Raw genomic sequence first — 20,271 nt, forward strand, 5'->3', positions numbered from 1 at the left:
GAGGGCTGGGGAATTAATTATAAACGGTACCTTAAAGACGCTAAAAATAAGTAACATAAGCCAGGTTAAGGTGAATACTCTTTCTCTTCATGTTTCATAAAGTTTTTTTTTTTTTTTTTTTTTTTTTTTGAGATGGAGTCTGGCTCTGTTGCCCAGGCTGGAGTGCAATGGCACCATCTCGGCTCACCGCAACCTCCGCCTCCTGGGTTCTAGCGATTCTCCTGCCTCAGCCTCCCTAGTAGCTGGAACTACAGGCGCCCGCCACCTCGCCCGGCTAGTTTTTTGTATTTTTTTAGTAGAGACGGGGTTTCACCGTGTTAGTCAGGATGGTCTCGATCTCCTGACCTTACGATCCGCCCATCTCTGCCTCCCAAAGTGCTGGGACTACAGGCTTGAGCCACCGCGCCCGGCCGGTTTCATAAAATTTAATGTGTGTTTGCAAGAAGCTTTCCAAGAGTTTCTACATTCACTACCATTCTATGACAGTCTGAATCTTGAGCACATAATGCTTACTTGTTTGATATGCAATAGAAAGTATTCATTTTATTTTAAAATGTAATTTACTAATTGACCTTGTAATATTTAATCAACTGGCTACATTAACTGATTTTTGTCATAACTAGCATCAACGTCTTTTCAGATTCTCTTGGAATGCAGAAAAACCATCCATTTCACTGTTTTGCATCAATTCAATAAAAATAAACTGATTATATTAGAAACGTGTGTTTTAATCAGTTCAGGCTGCTATAACAAAAATATTATAGAATGGACGGCTTATAAATAACAAACAAGTAATTCTCACAGTTCCAGAGGCTGGAAAATATCAAGGTGTCGGGCGATTTGCTCTCTGGTGAGGGTGTGTCCTGGTTCCTAGAGGGCAGTATTTTTGCTGTGTCTCATATGGCGGAAAGGGAGAGGGATCTCTCTAGAACTTCTTTTTATAGGAATTCATGAGGGTGCTGCCCTCATGACCTAATCACCTCCCAGAGTCCCTCCCTCCATATACCTGCACATTGGGAATTAGGTTTCAACACAAGAATTTTGGGGAAACAAGCATTCAGTCTAGAGCAACGTGCAGAGTTATATGAAGAAAACTTTAAAATTTTGCATAAGCTCCCCAAAAAGACTAGAACAAATGGAGAGGTATGCTATGTGCTTAAAGAAGACAACATCATAAAAAATCATTTCTCTATAAATTAATTTGTGAATATCATGCAGTACAAATAAAATTGCCCCAAAAAAATGTTGGGGTTAGAGAGGGGAACTAGATATGTTAAAATAGAAAAAAAAAAGGAAAAGAAAGAAAAAGCAGGTTATTTTGGCTAGTTTTGCATTTGGCCCCACCTAATGCAAATCCAGTCACATGGCTTAATCAAATAAAGGGTAACTTAACAAGGAGCCTAAAGTAGCTGGTCCAGATTTGGTGCAACTGCTGAAGGAGCCAAATTGTTTCTCCTTTTTTGCTTTGTTGCAGTCTGTGACTTAAGTCTATGTTGTCACATAGACTTACGTGTATCATGTACACATATGTATCACATTCTTTCACATCTGTTCATGGCATCTGATAAACAAGAATAAAGAGAAAGGACAAAGGGCAAACAGTGAATCCTAGCTAAGCTGGCCTCATTTTTTATTGGAAAAATGATGGCTTTTCCTAAAACCTAGTTCAGTTTCTTTCATTTAAATCTTATGATCCAGAAATAGGTCAGATGATCACAATTAACCACAGAAGTTTCATGAAGATTGCAGGATAGCTGTGTTATGGAATGTCACTCAACTTGATTTGTCGGAGGTTCTTTTGTGATTAAATTCAAGTTAGGCCTCTTAAGCAGGACTATCACAGAAGTGAGGTGGTCTTACTGCATCCTGTTGGGTAGCTCATAATTTCTATTTGTTCCATTACTGGTGGTGTTAATTCTGATCGTTTAAATGAAGTGGCATTTGCCTAACTTCTCTGCTGTAAAGTACCTCTTTTCCTTCTATAATTAATAAGTATTTTGTGAAGTTCGTCCTTTGAAACTACGTAAATTATGCACCAAATTTTCAAGTTATTTATTTTTATATAATATGGATTCATAATTTCTCAGTGGATTCCTGTTTTTGTTCAGTGGCATAAAAATTAGTTATCAGTATTTATTTTGGTCCTCAAATTGGTCCGGGTTAGGTCAGTGAGAGCCCTTTCAAGTTGGTTTCTGTGTCCTTTAGACATGTACCCACATTCTTTATATATATATACACACACTATATATATATGCTTTATATATATACACATTATATATACTTTATATATACACACACTATATATATACTTTATATATACACACACTATATATATACTTTATATATATACACTATATATATACTTTATATATACACTATATATATACACTTTACATATATACTTTATATATATATATATAAATTAAGTTCTGGGGTACATGTGCAAAACATGCTGATTTGTTACACCTGCCATGGTGGTATGCTGCACCCATCAACCCGTCATCTACATTAAGTATTTCTCCTAATGCTGTCCCTCCCCTAGCCCCCCACCCCCCGACAGGCCCTGGTGTGTGATGTCCCCTACCCTGTGTCCATGTGTTCTCATTGTTCAACTCCCAGTTATGAGTGAGAACATGTGGTGTTTGGTTTTCTGTTCTTGTGTTAGTTTGCTGAGAATGATGGTTTCCAGCTTCATCCATGTCCCTCCAAAGAACATGAACTCATCCTTTTTTATGGCTGTGTAGTATTTCATGATGTATGTGTGCCATATTTTCTTAATCCAGTCTATCATTGATGGGCATTTGGGTTGGTTCCAAGTCTTTGCTATGGTGAACAGTGTAGCAATAAACATACGTGTGCATGTGTCTTTCTAGTAGAATTATTTATAATCCTTTGGTTGTATACCCAGTAATGGTATTGCTGGGACAAATGGTATTTCTGGTTCTACATCCTTGAGGAATTGCCACACTGTCTTCCACAATGGTTGAGCTAATTTACACTCCCACCAACAGTGTAAACTTGTTCCTATTTCTTTACATCCTCTCCAGCATCTGTTGTTTCCTGGCTTTTTAATGATCCCTATTCTAATTGGAGTGAGATGGTATCTCATTGTGGTTTTATTGGCATTTCTCTAATGAGCAGTGAAGATGGGCTTTTTTTCATATGTTTGTTGGCTGCATAAATGTCTTCTTTTCAGAAGTGTCTGTTCATATCCTTCGCTCACTTTGTGGTGGGATTGTTTTTGTCTTGTAAATTTGCTTAAGTTCTTTGCAGATTCTGGATATTAGCCCTTTGTGAAATGGATAGATTGCAAAAATTTTCTTCCATTCTCTAGGCTGCCTGTTCACTCTGGTGATAGTTTCTTTTGTTGTACAGAAGCTGTTTAATTAGATCCAATTTGTTGATTTTGGCTTTTGTTGCCATTGCTTTCGATGTTTTAGTCATGAAGTCTTTGCCCAAGCCTATGTCCTGAATGGTATTGCCTAGGTTTTCTTCTAGGTTTTTTATGGTTTTAGGTCTTATGTTTAAGTCTTCAATCCATCTTGAATTAATTTTTTTATACGGTGTAACGAGGGGATCCAGTTTCAGTTTTCTGCAAATGGCTAGCCAGTTTTCCCAACACCATTTATTTATTTATTTATTTATTTATTTATTTATTTTTTATTATACTTTAAGTTCTAGGGTACATGTGCACAACATGCAGGTTTGTTACATATGTATATGTGTGCCATGTTGGTGTGTTGCACCCATTAACTCATCATTTACATTAGGTATATCTCCTAATGCTATCCCTCCCCGCTCCCCCAACCCCACGATAGGCCCCGGTGTGTGATGTTCCCCTTCCTGTGTCCAAGTGATCTCATTGTTCAATTCCCACCTATAAGTGAGAACATGCGGTGTTTGATTTTTCTGCCCTTGCAATAGTTTGCTGAGAACGATGGTTTCCAGCTTCAGCCATGTCCCTACAAAGGACATGAACTCATCCTTTTTATGGCTGCATAGTATTGCATGGTGTATATGTGCCACATTTTCTTAATCCAGTCTATCATTGATGGACATTTGGGTTGGTTACAAGTCTTTGCTATTGTGAATAGTGCCGCAGTAAACATACGTGTGCATGTGTCTTTATACCTGCATGATTTATAATCCTTTGGGTATATACCCAGTAATGGGATGGCTGGGTCAAATGGTATTTCTAGTTCTAGATCCTTGAGGAATTGCCACACTGTCTTCCACAATGGTTCAACTAGTTTACAGTCTCACCAACAGTGTAGAAGTATTCCTATTTCTCCACATCCTCTCCAGCACCTGTTGTTTCCTGACTTTTTAATGATCTCCATTCTAACTGGTGTGAGATGGTATCACATTGTAGTTTTGATTTGCATTTCTATGATGGTGAGTGATGATGAGCATTTTTTCATGTGTCTATTGGCTGCATAAATGTCTTCTTTTGAGAAGTGTCTGTTTGTATTGTATCCTTTGCCCACTTTTTAATGGGGTTGTTTGTTTTTTTCTTGTAAATTTGTTTGAGTTCTTTGTAGAGTCTGGATATTAGCCCTTTGTCAGATGGGTAGATGGCAAAAATTTTCTCCCATTATGTAGGTTGTCTGTTCACTTTGATGGTAGTTTCTTTTGCTGTGCAGAAGCTCTTCAGTTTAATTAGATCCCATTTGTCAATTTTGGCTTTTGTTGCCATTGCTTTCAGTGTTTTAAGACATGAAGTCCTTGCCCATGCCAATGTCCTGAACGGTATTGCCTAGGTTTTCTTCTAGGGTTTTTATGTTTTTAGGTATAATATTTAAGTCTTTAATACATCTTGAATTAATTTTTCTATAAGGTGTAAGGAAGGGATCCAGTTTCAGCTTTCTACATATGGCTAGTTTCTTAGTCCTGAGTTCTAGTTTGATTGCACTGTGGTCTGAGAGACAGTTTGTTATAATTTCTGTTCTTTGACATTTGCTGAGGAGTGCTTTACTTCCAATTATGTGGTCAATTTTGGAATAAGTGCGATGTGGTGCTGAGAAGAATGTATATTCTGTGGATTTGGGGTGGAGAGTTCTATAGATGTCTATTAGGTCCGCTTGGTGCAGAGATGAGTTCAATTCCTGGATATCCTTGTTAACTTTCTGTCTCGTTGATCTGTCTAATGTTGACAGTGGAGTGTTGAAGTCTCCCATTATTATTGTATGGGAGTCTAAGTCTCTTTGTAAGTCTCTAAGGACTTGCTTTATGAATTTGGGTGCTCCTGTATTGGGTGCATATATATTTAGGATAGTTAGCTCTTCCTGTTGAATTGACCCCTTTACCATTATGTAATGGCCTTCTTTGTCTCTTTTGATATTTGATGCTTTAAAGTCTATTTTATCAGAGACTAGGATTGCAACCCCTGCTTTTTTTTGTTCTCCATTTGCTTGGTAGATCTTCCTCCATCCGTTTATTTTGAGCCTATGTATGTCTCTGCATGTGAGATGGGTCTCCTGAATACAGCAGACTGATGGGTCTTGACTCTTTATCCAGTTTGCCAGTCTGTGTCGTTTAATTGGAGCATTTAGTCCATTAACATTTAAGGTTAATATTGTTATGTGTGAACTTGATCCTGCATTATGATATTAACTGGTTATTTTGCTCGTTAGTTGATGCAGTTTCTTTCTTTTTTTTTTTTTTTGAGGCGGAGTCTCGCTCTGCCGCCCAGGCTGGAGTGCAGTGGTGCCATCTCGGCTCACTGCAAGCTCTGCCTCCCGGGTTCACGCCATTCTCCTGCCTCAGCCTCCTGAGTAGCTGGGACCACAGGCGCCCGCAACCGCGCCCGGCTAATTTTTTTTTGTATTTTTGGTAGAGATGGGGTTACACCATGGTCTCGATCTCCTGACCTTGTGATCTGCCTGCCTCGGCCTCCCAAAGTGCTGGGATTACAGGCGTGAGCCACCGCGCCCGGCCGATGCAGTTTCTTCCTAGCCTCGATGGTCTTTACATTTTGGCATGTTTTTGCAATGGCTGGTACCGGTTGTTCCTTTCCATGTTTAGGGCTTCCTTCAGGGTCTCTTGTAAGGCAGGCCTGGTGGTGACAAAATCTCTAAGCATTTGCTTATCTGTAAAGGATTTTATTTCTCCTTCACTGATGAAACTTAGTTTGGCTGGATATGAAATTCTGGGTTGAAAATTCTTTTCTTTAAGAATGTTGAATATTGGCCCCCACTCTCTTCTGGCTTGTAGAGTTTCTGCCGAGAGGTCTGCTGTTAGTCTGATGGGCTTCCCTTTGTGGGTAACCCGACCTTTCTCTCTGGCTGCCCTTAAGATTTTTTCCTTCATTTCAACTTTGGTGAATCTGGCAATTATGTGTCTTGGAGTTGCTCTTCTGGAGGAGTATCTTTGTGGCGTTCTCTGTATTTCCTGAATTTGAATGTTGGCCTGCCCTACTAGGTTGGGGAAGTTCTCCTGGATGATATCCTGAAGAGTGTTTTCCAACTTGGTTCCATTTTCCCCCTCACTTTCAGGCACCCCAATCAGACGTAGATTTGGTCTTTTTACATAATCCCATACTTCTTGCAGGCTTTGTTCATTTCTTTTTCTTCTTTTTTCTTTTGGTTTCTCTTCTCGCTTCATTTCATTCATTTGATCCTCAATCGCTGATACTCTTTCTTCCAGTTGATCGAGTCAGTTACTGAAGCTTGTGGATTTGTCATGTATTTCTCGTGTCATGGTTTTCATCTCTGTCATTTCGTTTATGACCTTCTCTGCATTAATTATTCTAGCTATCAATTCTTCCACTCTTTTTTCAAGATTTTTAGTTTCTTTGCGCTGGGTACGTAATTCCTCCTTTAGCTCTGAGAAGTTTGATGGACTGAAGCCTTCTTCTCTCATCTTGTCAAAGTCATTCTCTGACCAGCTTTGATCCGTTGCTGGCGATGAGCTGCGCTCCTTTGCAGGGGGAGATGCGCTCTTATTTCTTGAATTTCCAGCTTTTCTGCCCTGCTTCTTCCCCATCTTTGTGGTTTTATCTGCCTCTGGTCTTTGATGATGGTGACGTACTGATGGGGTTTTGGTATAGGTGTTCTTCCTGTTTGATAGTTTTCCTTCTAATAGTCAGGACCCTCAGCTGTAGGTCTGTTGGAGATTGCTTGAGGTCCACTCCAGACCCTATTTGCCTGGGTATCAGCAGCAGAGGTTGCAGAAGATAGAATATTGCTGAACAGCGAGTGTACCTGTCTGATTCTTACTTTGGAAGCTTCCTCTCAGGGGTGTACTCCACCCTGTGAGGTGTGGGGTGTCAGACTGCCCCTAGTGGGGGATGTCTCCCAGTTAGGCTACTCAGGGGTCAGGGACCCACCTGAGCAGGCAGTCTGTCCGTTCTCAGATCTCAGCCTCCGTGTTGGGAGATCCACTGCTCTCTTCAAAGCTGTCAGACAGAGTCGTTCGCGTCTGCACAGGCCTCTGCTGCTTCCCCTTTTGTTGTTTAGCTGTGCCTTGTCCCCAGAGGTGGAGTCTACAGAGACAGGCAGGTTTCCTTGAGCTGCTGTGAGCTCCACCCAGTTCGAGCTTCCCAGCAGCTTTGTTTACCTACTTAAGCCTCAGCAATGGCGGGCGCCCCTCCCCCAGCCTCACTGCTGCCATTTCAGTTAGATCGCAGACTGCTGTGCTAGCAATGAGGTAGGCTCCGTGGCCGTGGGACCCTCCCGGCCAGGTGTGGGTATAATCTCCTGGTGTGCCCGTTTGCTTAAAGTGCAGTATTGGGGTGGGAATTACCCGATTTTCCAGGTGTTGTGTGTCTCAGTTCCCCTGGCTAGGAAAATGGATTCCCTTCCCCCTTGCGCTTCCCAGGTGAGGCAATGCCTCGCCCTGCTTCAGCTCTCGCTGGTCAGGCTGCAGCAGCTGACCAGCACCAATTGTCCGGCACTCCCCAGTGAGATGACCCCAGTACCTCAGTTGAAAATGCAGAAATCACCGGTCTTCTGTGTCGCTCGCGCTGGGAGTTGGAGACTGGAGCTGTTCCTATTTGGCCATCTTGCTCCGCCCCCTCGTTTCCTTCTTTATTAGTCTGGCTAGTGGTCTATCTATTTTGTTGATCTTTTCAAAAAAAAAAAAAACCAGCTTCTGGATTCACTGATTTTTTTTGAAGGATTTTTCATGTCTCTATCTCCTTCAGTTCTGCTCTGATCTTAGTTATTTCTTGTTTTCTGCTAGCTTTTGAATTTGTTTGCTCTTGCGTCTCTAGAAATTTTAATTGTGATGTTAGGGTGTCAATTTTAGATCTTTCCTGCTTTCTCTTGTAGGCATTTAGTGCTATATATTTCCCTCAAAGTACTGCTTTAGCTGTGTCCCAGAGATTCTGGTACATTGTGTGTTTGTTCTTATTGGCTTCAAAGTACTTGCTTATTTCTGCCTAATTTCATTATTTACCCAGTAGTCATTTAGGAGCAGGTTGTTCAGTTTCCATGTTGTTGTGCAGTTTTGAGGGAGTTTCTTAATCCTGGGTTATAATTTGATTGCACTGTGGTGAGAGACTCTTATGATTTCCATTGTTTTGCATTTGCTGAGGGGTGTTTTGCTTCCAATTATGTGGTCAGTTTTAGAATAAGTGTGATATGGTGCTGAGAGGAATGTATATTATGTTGATTTGGGATGGAGAGTTCTGTAGATGTCTATTAGATCTCCTTGGTCCAGAGCTGAGTTGAAGTCCTGGATATCCTTGTTAATTTTCTGTCTCCTTGATCTGTCTAAAATTGACAGTGGGGTGTTAAATTCTCCCACTATTATTGTGTGGGAGTCTAAGTATCTTTGTAGGTCTCCAAGAATTTGCTGTATGGATCTGGGTGCTCCTGTATTGGGTGCATATATATTTAGGATAGTTAGCTCTTTTTGTTGCATTGATCCCTTTACCATTATGTACTGCCCTTCTTTGTCTCTTTTGACTTTTGTTGGTTTAAAGTCTGTTTTATTAGAGACTAGGACTGCAACCCCTGCTTTTTTTTTTTTTTACTTTACATTTGCTTGGTAAATATTCCTTCATCCCTTTATTTTGAGCCCATGTGTGTCTTTGCACATGAGGTTGGTCTCCTGAATACAGCACACCAATGGGTCTTGACTCTTTATCCAATTTGCCAGTCTGTATCTTTTAACTGGGGCATTTAGCCCATTTACTTTTTTTCTTTTTTTTTTTTTTGAGACCGAGTCTCACTCTGTTGCCCAGGCTGGAGTGCAGTCGCACGATCTTGGCTTACTGCAACCTCTGCCTCCCAGGTTCACACCATTCTTCTGCCTCAGCCTCCCATGTAGCTGGGACTACAGGTGCCAGCCACCATGCCAGGCTAATTTTTTTTTTTTTTTTGTATTTTTAGTAGAGACAGGGTTTCACCGTGTTAGGCAGGATGGTCTCAATCTCCTGACCTCATGATCCACCCCCCTCAGCCTATCAAAGTGCCAGGATTACAGGCGTGAGCCACTGCGCCTGGCCTGCCCATTTACATTTAAGGTTAATATTGTTATGTGTGAATTTGATCCCGTCATTATGATACTAGCTGGTTATTTTGCCCATTAGTTGATGCAGTTTCTTCATAGTGTCAATGGTCTTTACAATTTGGTATGTTTTTGCAGTGGCTGGTTCCAGTTGTTTCTTTACATGTTTAGTCCTTCCTTCAGGAACTCTTGTAAGACAGGCCTGGTGATGACAAAATCTCTCAGCATTTGCTTGTCTGTAAAGGATTTTATTTCTCCTTCACTTATGAAGCTTAGTTTGGCTGGATATGAAATTCTGGGTTGAAAATTCTTTTCTTTAAGAATGTTGAATATTGGCCCCTACTCTCTTCTGGCTTTCTGCAGAGAGAGCTGCTATTAGCCTGATGGGCTTCCCTTTGTGAGTAACCCAGCCCTTCTCTCTGGCTGCCCTTAACATTTTTGGCTTCATTTCAACCTTGGTGAATCTGATAATTATATGTTTTGCGGTTGCTCTTTTCGGGGAGTATCTTTGTGGTGTTCTCTGTATTTCCTGAATTTGAATGTTGACCTGTCTTGCTAGGTTGGGGAAGTTCTCCTGGATAATATCCTGAAGAGTGTTTTCCAACTTGGTTCCATTCTCCCTGTCACTTTCAGGTACACCAATCAAATGTAGGTTTAGTCTTTTCACATAGTCCCATATTTCTTGGAAGCTTTGTTTGTTCCTTTTCATTCTTTTTTCTTTAATCTTGTCTTCATGCTTTATTTCATTAGGTTGATCTTCAATCTCTGATATGCTTTCTTTTTCTTGATCGATTTGGCTATTGATACTTGTGTATGCTTCATGAAGTTCTTGTGCTGTGTTTTTCAGCTCCATCAGGTCATTTATGTTCTTCTCTAAACTGGTTATTCTGGTTAGCAGTTCCTGTAACCATTTATCAAGGTTCTTAGCTTCCTTGCATTGGGTTAGAACATGCTCCTTTAGCTCAGAGGAGTTTATTACCACCCACCCTCTGAAGCCTACTTCTATCAGTTCATCAAACTCGTTATCTGTTCAATTTTCTTCCCTTGCTGGCAAAGAGTTGTGATCCTTTGGAGGAGAAGAGGCATTCTGGTTTTGGGAACTTTCAGCCTTTTTGCACTCATTTCTCCCCATCTTCGTGGATTTATCTACCTTTGGTCTTTGATGTTGGTGACCTTCGGATGGGGTTTCTGAGTGGATGTCCTTTTTGTTGATGTTGATGTTATTCCTTTCTGTTTGTTAGTTTTCCTTCTAACAGTCAGGCCCCTCTGCTGCAGGTCTGCTAGAGTTTGCTGGAGGTCCACTCCAGACCCTGTTTGCCTGAGCATCACCAGCAGAGGCTGCAGGACAGCAAAGATTGCTGCCTGTTCCTTCCTCTGGAAGCTTTGTCCCAGAGGGGCAGCCACCAGATGCCAGCTGGAGCTCTCCTGTATGACGTGTCTGTCGACTCCTGCTGGGAGGTGTCTCCCAGTCATGAGGCACAGGGGTCAGCGACCCACTTGAGGAGGCAGTCTGAACCTTAGCAGAGCTGAAACACTATGCTGGGTGATCTACTGCTCTCTTCAGAGCTGGCAGGTAGGGATGTTTAAGTCTGCCGAAGCTGCGTCCACAGCTGCCCCTTCCCCCTGGTGCTCTGTCCCAGGGAGATGGAAGTTTTATCTATAAGCCCCCACCTGAGGCTGCTGCCTTTTATTCAGAGATGACCTGCCCAGAGAGGAGGAATCTAGAGAGGCAATCTGGCTACAGTGGCTTTGCTGAGCTGCGGAGGTCTCCACCCAGTTGGAAACTCCCCGTGCTTTATTTAAACTGCCAGGGGAAAACCGCCTACTCAAGCCACAGTAATGGTGGATGCCCCACCCTGCACCAAGCTCAAGCATCCCAGGTTGACTTCAGACTGCTGGGCTGGCAGTGAGAATTTCAAGCCAGTGGATCTTAGCTTGCTGGGCTCCACGGGGGTGGTGTCCGCTGAGCTACACCACTTGGCTCCCAGGCTTTAGACCCCTTTCCAGGGGAATGAACAGTTCAGTCTTGCTGGCATTCCAGGCACTACTGGGGTATGAAAAAAAACTCCTGCAGCTAGCTCAGTGTCTGCCCAAACAGCCACCCAGTTTTGTGTTTGAAACCCACGGCCCTTGTAACATAGGCACCAGAGGGAATCTGCTGGTCTACAGGTTGTGAAGATCATGGGAAAAGTGTACTGTCTGGGCTGGATAGCACCATCCCTCATGGCACAGACTTCACAGCTTCCCTTGTCTAGGGGAGGGAGTTCCCTGACCCCTTGCACTTCCCAAGTGAGGCGATGCCCCACCTTGCTTTGGCTATCCCTCCGTGGGCTGCACCCACTGTCTAACCAGTCCCAGTGAGATGATCTAGGTACCTCAGTTGGAAATGCAGAAATCGCCCACCATCTGTATTGATCTCACTGGGAGCTGCGAACTGGAGCTGTTTCTATTTAGCCATCTTGCCAGCCTCTCCTATAGTAAGTCTTAAAATTGGGTAATGTGAGTCCTCCAACTTTGTTCTTCTTCAGTTACTGTGCTGCCTATTTGAGGCTTTTTTTCCTTCCATATAAAATTAAGAATCAGTTTGTCAATATCTTCAAAATTGCTTGCTGGGCATACTATCACATTTTATGTAAATAGTTTTTATTTTTAGAAAACTAGATTAAGTTTTCCAAATACGGAAATATGGTGTGATACTAAGTATGCTTATAATATTAAATATAATTATTTAATCTATTTAAGACTAGAGATTCTGACATGCTCTCCCCCTGAATTGCAAGCATCTGATCAAGTATTCCTGACTTAGACCTTCCATACCACAGATAAACATAATTTGTTTCTATCAGTATTTTCAAAATAATAGTTCCTGAAGGTAGTTTATTAACCAAAACATATAGGGCTTAATATGTGCCAGGCAGTGTTCTAAGTGCTTTATAAAACTTAATTCATTTAATCCATAAATGATTATCTGTGGCTCATAATTTCATTTGAATTCTGTAAGTGTTATCATTATAATGCCCACTTTTTAGATGCTATAAGTGTTATTATTATAATACCTACTTTTTAGATGAGGAACTGAGGTGTGGAGATGTTAAATAACTTGCCAGAGTTCACACCATTAGTAAATCATAGACCCAGGATTTGAATTAAGGTAGTCTAGCCCCGCCGTATACATACTTAACCACTATTCTCCATCGCTTTTCAATGACAGATGAGAAACTTCAGTCTTAAATGAAGTCATTTCTTTCTTGTCAATGAGTAGAAGTGGTTTGATAATAATTTAAACAAAATAAAGCATTAATTTGCTTATTCTAAAAACATCTGAGGGACTCACCATTTACAAGTTATTATCCAGGTTTTTCTTTACTGCTTTTTAATAGATACAGAAATGAGTTAATCAATCTTAATTGTGCCAGATGAGTTTCACATTGTAAAATTCACTTGGAAGACTTGCATGATAAAAAATGAAATTATGAGCCACAGATAAAGCCTATAAAACTTGATGTCTTTGACTTAAAATTAAAGTGCATAAACGTTATTTTATATTTGTTCTATTTTTATATGACCACACTGAACAGATGATTATGTCTAATCCGTGTTTCTTTAAGATCATAACTAACGCATGTTTTAGAACCAGGCACTGGGAGGAGAATGAGAGCTCAGATACTGGGGCCAAAAAAAGCGAATCATCTTTTCACAGTATTCCTTGATTTCCTTAGTGTAGGTTCTTTGGCGATGGCATTTATCACAATACAGAATTAGAGCAACAAAATGACCACAGTGGTACGTTTTCCCTCTTGAAGACCACAGTCTATGAAATGTTGCTCTCTTGGCACCAGAAAGCTCATATTTTTTCTGAGTAAGATTTGACAGCTGCTGTGTATATAAAATATAAAGTTTACACAGAGATTTTAAAATTTCATTTCCAGTATTCCAAACTTTAGAAACAAGCTATTTCATTGATATTACTCATACATATGATCACTCACTCAATCTATATACTTTCAAGACTCGGCTAAAAACCACTTCTTCAGATGAATCTGACAGACTCCACAGGGATGCAATATTTGTTCCCACACCACTTTTCCTTTCCTCTGCTAAATCACTGTATTTAGTGGGTTATAGGCTAAGCTGCTGTAACAGAGGAACCCCAAAATACAGCAGGTAAATGAGACAGGTGTGAACACTGTTGGCTAATGGTTCATCCATAGGAGGATAGTCAGAGACAGGTGATGGCGCTCCTCTACCATCCAGGGGCCCAGATTCCTTGTGGCTCCACCAGCCTCTAGAGTATTTCCTCATATTCAAGTTCAAAGTCGGCCCAATGCCACCACATCTGTATGTCAGCCCACAGGGAGCATGAATAAGCAGATGGCAGACAAGCAATTTCATTAGAGAATGTGATCCCCAAGTTGTACACATCATTTTGTGCACATCCCATTGGCTAGAACTTTAGTCCCATGACCACCACTAAGTTGCAGGAGAGTCTGGAAAATATGGTTTCTGGCTGAGCAAACGTTTGCTCAGCTAAAACTCCGGAGGTTCTATAAATAAAAAGTAGAAGGTGGAATAGATATTGGGGAATAATTAACCATCCCTACCATGAACACTTGACACATCATTGTAATTATTTATTTTTTATGAATGTTCCTCCTGGACACATAAACCCTTGATAGGGATCATGTCAAATCTACCTTATCCCCAGCGCCTAACATGGTGCCATGGTACGTGCTCAATAAATCTTTTCTTGATTGAATTCAGATTTGCTTAATCTTTCACTGCAAGAGTACTCCTTTTTCTCATTTTCAAGAATTACCTTCACCAAAAAGCCTTCCCAGACTAATGTTTCTGCCAGTCAGAAATTGACACTCTGGTAGCCACTAACCACATGTGCCTATTTTGATTTTAAATTAAGTTTTTCAGTCATGTTGCTAGAGAATATATATTGGAGAACACAGATATAGGATGTTTCCAGCATCACAGAAAGTTCTGTTGGACAATGCTGGTCTAGGAATTTTTGTTAGCCCTTTTATACACATTTGCATGGCATATGGCTGTTAATTTTCATACATTGCTATAGTGTGTTGCTTTCTCCATCATCAACTTAAGGGGAAACACAGAGAGGATGATTACATTGGTACTAAGTGGGTGTCTTGATAATTTGACCATTAGATATGGAAAGAAAGAACTTTAGAAATAATCTGCTCCAACCCAGTAATTTCAAAGAGGAGGAAACTGAGGTCCAAACAAATGAGTTCCCTTATCCCAGCTCACCCCCAGGGGCTGCTGATTTTTCCTCTTCTGCTTTTCACATTTGAATAAAATATACATGGGCAAGATAATATAAAAGTGCTACCAATGGATAGACCAAATTCATTCATAAATTCAACATTTACTGAGGTCCTTTATATCAAATTATCTGATAGGCCCCAAGACCCTGCCCTCACTAAGCTTAGATTCTAGTGGAAAGAAGGCATCTTCCTCCACCTTTGTCTAGAAACTCTATATCTAGAAACTCAGTCACCTATATCTAGAAACTCTAAATATGCATCTTCAACCCATCAGAGGCCAACAATACATTCCCCTTTATTCTGCACATGTTCTGTCATTTACTCATGCTATTCCCTCAGCCTGGGATGCTCTTTTTAAATTATGTGAATGTCTAGACAGTTTCAACAAAATACAATCAGAGAAGTTTTGTTTCTGTGCTTGTTTCTCCCACTCTTTCCTCACTCATCTATAGGTAATAATTGTTATTAACCTTTGGTAATTCTTCTTTGGTTTCTTTTTAAAACTATAAGGACAAAAGGAAGCACACCAGACATTATATACCTTATGATACAATAGGAAGTATATAGAATCACTGACAAGGTATTTTTATCAAAAACAAAACCAATGAATTCAACCCAGCCTTTAAACCTATTTTATCGGAAACATTGGAGCTAGAGAAAAAGGTTAAGGGATGCTACTAGGAAGCAATTGACCAAATCCATTAAATTAGGTGCCTCAACTCCGACAAAGATAAACTGAGAGAACAACAGTAATCTTGAACTCCACCTCCTTCATCTCTTCTCTGTTTTTCTTAATGAGTCACTTACTGCTTGTGAATGAAATAGTTTACTATAGACAGACATGCAGGGATGATGCACAATGTTTGCACATGTGGATGGAGAAGGGAGAAAGAGCAGAGGACTAAGATCTTCATTTTTCCTCACCTAGGAAATAGATACATTTATTTATATATTTAAATTATTATTTGTAACTTTTTATAAATCATTTGTAATGATTTGCTATTTAAAATCATTAGTTTCTAATTTATTTATAATTTTAATTGTATTTATTTTTAAAATGTTTATTTTATATGGTAAGTTTTTGTGTTTGTATTAAATTATTGACTCTAAGTTGTTGTTTGTAAAGGTAAAATGTAGATATGCCTAATGGAAAAAAAGATGGCTCTGAAACATTCTTTTCAAGGAACACTATGGCTTTTGGGTTTCGACATACATAGAAGATATTTAATAGCAAACTGGTATTTTTGTTTTGCCTCTGTTATCTTGTTTTAGTGACTTTCCAATCTTCTGATTCATCAGAGAGGACTGACAGGGAAAATTGTAGACTGATGATTTCATGATAATGATATTCTAAGAGTGCCTGATTCTTCCTTTTTGTCCCCCTTGTCCAGGGTACTAAATGATTGGACAAATAACTTTTTACTAATTTATTCAACAAACTTGTATCAGACATAGAATATGTGCCAGACACTGCATAAAAACTGAGTCTCCAAAGATGAAAGCCTTTGGCTCCATCTTCAAAAGATTAGAATCTTGCAAGGAAGGCAAACAAATAAACCAGAAGTTACTCACCAACTCTATTAGTCTGTTCTCACACTAATAAGACATATCTGAGACTGGGTAATTTATAAAAGAAAGAGATTTATTTGACTCACAGTTCCACCTGGCTGAGGAGGCCTCACAATCGTGGTGGAAGGCAAGGAGGAGCAAAGTCACATCTTACATGGTGGCAGGCAAGAGGGAAAATGAGAACCGAGAAAAATGGGTTCCCCTTATAAAAACTATCAGATCCTGTGAGACTTATTCACCACCATGAGAACATTATGGAAGAGACTGCCCCCAAGGTTTAATTATCTCCCACCAGGTCCCTCCTACAACATGTGGGAATTATGGTAGCTGCAGTTCAAGATGAGATTTGGGTGGGGACTCAAATCTCTAGTCTCTTTGGAGACTCAGCTTTTATGTAGTGCCCAGCACATATTCTATGTCTGATACATACTGGTTGAATAAATGAGTAAAAAGTTATTTGAATTCAATCATTCAGTGCCCTGGACAAGGGGGACAAAAAGGAAGAGTAAGGGGACACAGTCAAACCGTATCACCAACCTTGTTCTTTGCAAAAACCAACCATGTTCCTGTCTCAGGTCATTTACACATGCTATTCCCTCAGCCTGGATGCTCTTTTTAAGTTATGTGAATGTCTAGACAGTTTCAACAAAATGCAATCAGAGAAGTTTTGTTTCTATGCTTGTTTCTCCCACTCTTTCCTCACTTGTCTGTAGGTAATCATTGTTACTAACCTTTGGTAATTCTTCTTTGGTTTCTTTTTAAAACTATAAGCACAAAAGGAAGCACACCAGACATTATGTACCTTATGATACAATAGGAAATATACAGAATCACTGAAAAGGTATTTTTATCAAAAACAAAAAACAGTGAATTCAACCCAGCCTTTAGACCTATTTTACTGGAAACATTGGAGCTAGAGAAAAAGGTTAAGGGACATTATAAGGAAGCAATTGACCAAACCCAGAATTCTACTAGACAAATAATACATCCTGAGATCACTCCATAGCAAGATATATATCTCATCCTAATTCCTTTTTATAGCTGCATAGTGTCCTGTTACAAGAATTTATTTAAAATTCATTATGGCCTCTTTTCCCCCACCAAAAATTAAGTTCTATTAAGGTAGAGATTTTAGGCAATTTTCGCTTCAGTGCCTAAGACAGTGCCTACCATAAATATATATTGATTGAATGAATTTCAAGGCATGTAGTGGCTCTGATACAAAAATCCTTGGGATGATTGCAGGATGGAGAGTGGAAGATCCTTTTAGGTCAGGACTAAGTTTCAGGGTTGAAACTTCTGAAAAGGTTTCCCATAGGCAGTAATACTAAACTGCATCTTGAAAAACCTGTAACAGGTCGCGAGATAAAGGTATGGGGGAAGAGGGGAAAGTGCCTTCTGGGCAGACAGCACAGAATGACCAAATGGACAGAGGCACGAGAAAACATGGTACATTCAGGGCATGGGATCAGGTAAATTGACTACCACTATATCTAACAAATCAGCTAGGAGTGAATTAGAATGATCTCTTCCTCTGATGTAACAACTTGGGAAGAATCTTGCTACTTTGAATGTCACTCTACACCGGACTCTACTCCTGGGCTCTTCCTTGAAAAATCTACAGAGGTTGAGAACTAGTGCTGCTTAAGCCCAGGTACAAGAGGCATTTGCATCACCCTAAGGAAAAATGCCCCAACTGTGAGATTATCTCCCACCAAGGGACCAAAGGAGGTCCTTCTTTGTCTTCTTTACGTTCCCAATAAATAGGTCTCTGTATCAAGAGGCTGGGCATTATAAGTGATTCATTCAGTTAACTGAAATAGTAAGTAAAGGAAGATTGGAATATGCCATTTCCCTTTCCCTTTTGCCTCAGGCTAACTCAGAGATATCTGGAACATGTATATCTGTATTAATCAGGGTTCTCTAGAGAGACAGAACTAATAGGATAGATATATATATGAAGGGGAGTTTATTAAGGGGAGTTTATTTATTACTCCTTATTAAGGAGTACTGACTCACATGATCACAAGGTGAAGTCCCACAGTAGGCCATCTGCAAGCTGAGGAGCAAGGAAGCCAGTGTAAGTCCCAAAACCTCAAAAGTAGGGAAGTCAACAGTGCAGCCTTCAGTCAATGGCCAAAGGCCTGAGAGCCCCTGGCAAACAACTGGTGTAAGGCTGAGTCCAAAAGCTGAAGACCTTGGAGTCTGATGTTCAAGGGTGAGAAGCATCCAGCATAGGAGAAAGATGAAAGCCAGAAGACTCCACAAGTCCGCTCTTTCCACCTTCTTCTACCTCCTTTATTCTAGCCTCACTGGCAGTTGATTAGATGGTGTCCGCCCACATTGAAAGTGGGTCTGCCTCTCCCAGTCCACTGACTCAAATGTTAATCTTTTTTGGCAACACCCTTACAGATACATCCAGGAATAACACTTTGCATGCTTCAATCCAATGAAGTTGACACTTAATATTAACCATCTCAATATCCAAAGGGAATGGTCTGATAAGTAACTGGATTCATATGTCTAGGGTAACAATTTGTAAGAAGCCATAAACTTTGCACTTCTCTGGACTTGGAACTTCATCTTTTGGATTCCAGATCAGGTTATAACCGAAAGAAGCGGTGGCCTCTTGGAGACTGTCTGATTTGATTTATTTTATTAGGGAGGCTGCACATCGCACAGCTGGTACATCTCAGGCGAGGATAACCAGCCAAGGCAGAGTTGATTAGAGGGGCTGTAGCACCTGCTCACCCAGTACCACAGGCATTCAAGAGAGCATGCCATGAAATATTGTCTAACCACTCTGGTATGGTTTACACAGCGACCTTGTGTCTTTATCTTTAAAAGGCAATTTTATTGTTCAGAAGAAACACCCTTGAGCCCTTTTACTGAAAACAGCCACAGGAAATGAGCACATCAAAAATCTAAAGGCTAGATTTTGATACCTTTTCCCTTCCCTTCCCTGTCCCCCACCTATCATGCAATGTAGAGGAGAGACCATGCCGACATTGGTACAGCTAAGGTCAGAGCTGCCAGCTGAGCCCTGGCTTACAACGACAAGTTGCCTGTGTCTGCATTCATCTTACAGGCTCTTCTCTGCCCTATCCCCTCACTATTACCACCACCACCATGTAAAGACATATGCAGACCTGTGAGGCCTGATTCCAGATTCTGACGTTGTTCAGTCCTATTCCTCACTGCAGATACCAAGCTTAAGGAACAATAAGCTTTGGGGGTTTGTTTTTTTTATTTGTTTTCTTTGTTTCTTTTTTTAAAAAAAAAGTTTAAAATTTATTCTTAGAAATCTCTATTCTAATCCTTTTTACTTTCGAAAGAGTCCCAGTTTGGATAAGTCAAATGTCCACTCTATTATTAAGCTGACCTTTTTTCCTTTTCAGCATAAGGGTGCCTATCTTTAGGTGAAGGTGGAGTTCAAGGAAAGGCCAAGAGCCTTCTCTCACAATGTGCTGAAGTCAGTAGCACAGATTTAAAAGTCCCTGTTTTCCAGTGACTAGAGTACTACTTTAAGAGGTATTAACGGGCCGGGCGCGGTGGCTCAAGCCTGTAATCCCAGCACTTTGGGAGGCCGAGACGGGCGGATCACGAGGTCAGGAGATCGAGACCATCCTGGCTAATACGGTGAAACCCCGTTTCTACTAAAAAATACAAAAAACTAGCCGGGCGACGAGGCGGGCGCCTGTAGTCCCAGCTACTCGGGAGGCTGAGACAGGAGAATGGCGTGAACCCGGGAGGCGGAGCTTGCAGTGAGCTGAGAGCCGGCCACTGCACTCCAGCCTGGGCGGCAGAGCAAGACTCCGTCTCAAAAAAAAAAAAAAAAAAAAAAAGAGGTATTAACGAATCCATCCAGTAAAGTGAAAGTTTATTAAGAAAGTAGAGGTGTAGTTTCTTTTGCTGTGCAGAAGCTCTTTAGTTTAGAACAGGCAACCTACAGAATGGG

Source organism: Trachypithecus francoisi, unplaced genomic scaffold (genome assembly GCF_009764315.1).
Source record: "Trachypithecus francoisi isolate TF-2019V2 unplaced genomic scaffold, Tfra_2.0 Lachesis_group8, whole genome shotgun sequence".
Lineage (NCBI taxonomy): Eukaryota > Metazoa > Chordata > Mammalia > Primates > Cercopithecidae > Trachypithecus > Trachypithecus francoisi.